Below are 1327 nucleotides of genomic sequence, written 5' to 3'. Positions count from 1 at the left end.
GCAATTCTTCATGTTCTGTAGGCACTTTGGCATACTGTTATTAGCACTTTTGATATTTCGTGATCAAAGATTTGGAGGGGTCTGTGGCCCACCTAACCGTTTTTTCCAGGAAAATACGAAACCCAGATTCCATCATTTTATGTCTACAATATCTGTGCACAATTTCATTCACTTCGGTCCACTTGCTATTACCTTTCGGGCGTCAACTTTCAAAATTTTGGGTTTGGGTTTTCGCTCCCTAAAACAGCTTTACCGCAGAAAATAAAAATACACGTATTAGTTTATTTTAAGTGTAGTATTGACCTACCAAATTTTATCAAAATCGGAGTATTACACTTGGGAAGTGTTACTTGTCAGTCATTGTAGAACTATTTTCCTTGTTTTTCCATCAATAAGAAATTGCCTGACAAGTAAAGGGTCCAAATGGATGAATCGAGTTGCGGGATGAGACTTAGTGCGACTGATAGAGGATATGGAAATATGTATAGGTGCAAAGCTATAAGGGCTGAACGCCATAAGAAACGGAGGGGGGTCAAAATTGATGGGAGGAGGGCTATGCTATGTTATTGAAATACATTAAATAAACTATTGAATCATGAAAATAGTGAAAGATAGACAATGCAAACGGTGATAGTTTCTCATATTGACAGAAGAAGAATGGGCAGAGTAGATCGCGAACCTCTGGCGGCGCCTTCAAATCCGCCATTTTGAAATCTGTGATAATTTTGGAAATGGAAAGGTAGTGATGTGATATATCAGTTAGGGCCAGCATGTTCTCAAAAGTCAATTATGAACTTTAGTGATCGGTATCTGTACTTAGTTGTTAGATTTAGGATAACCTTCATAGTTATTTACGAAAATCTAGGAGACTGATATTCGTATGTTGAAAGTTTGTACTATCACGAAAACACATGTAAGTTGAACATGTCCAAAGCCAAGAAAACTAACCTCGAAATTTGATATCCAAGTTGTATTTTATTATATTTCACTGTCGAATACCAAATTTCACTGTTAGTTTTCTTGGTTTGTAGATATGAGTTATTTTTTATCCATAATACGACTAATAATGCTAAAAGACTCACAAATCAAATTTAGTTCGTACCTTTAGCATTTCTTACAATCAACGTTCAATTGTAGTTCTTAGCCTTTCAAAATTATGAGCCTCATAGACTCCTTCTTACTTACAAATATTAGTATCAATAATATAACCTATTGAAAAATTATCTTAATGGTAACCCACCGACAAACTGTAAGCAACCCCTGTAAAATGAAATGAAGTATTTCATTTTAACGAACCACGATTATGCTCTTTAGGCTAAGGGAGACA

Source organism: Thermobia domestica, chromosome 11, assembly GCF_964235325.1.
Source record: "Thermobia domestica chromosome 11, izTheDome1.hap1.1, whole genome shotgun sequence".
Lineage (NCBI taxonomy): Eukaryota > Metazoa > Arthropoda > Insecta > Zygentoma > Lepismatidae > Thermobia > Thermobia domestica.
Note: the sequence above shows the minus strand (reverse complement) of the source record.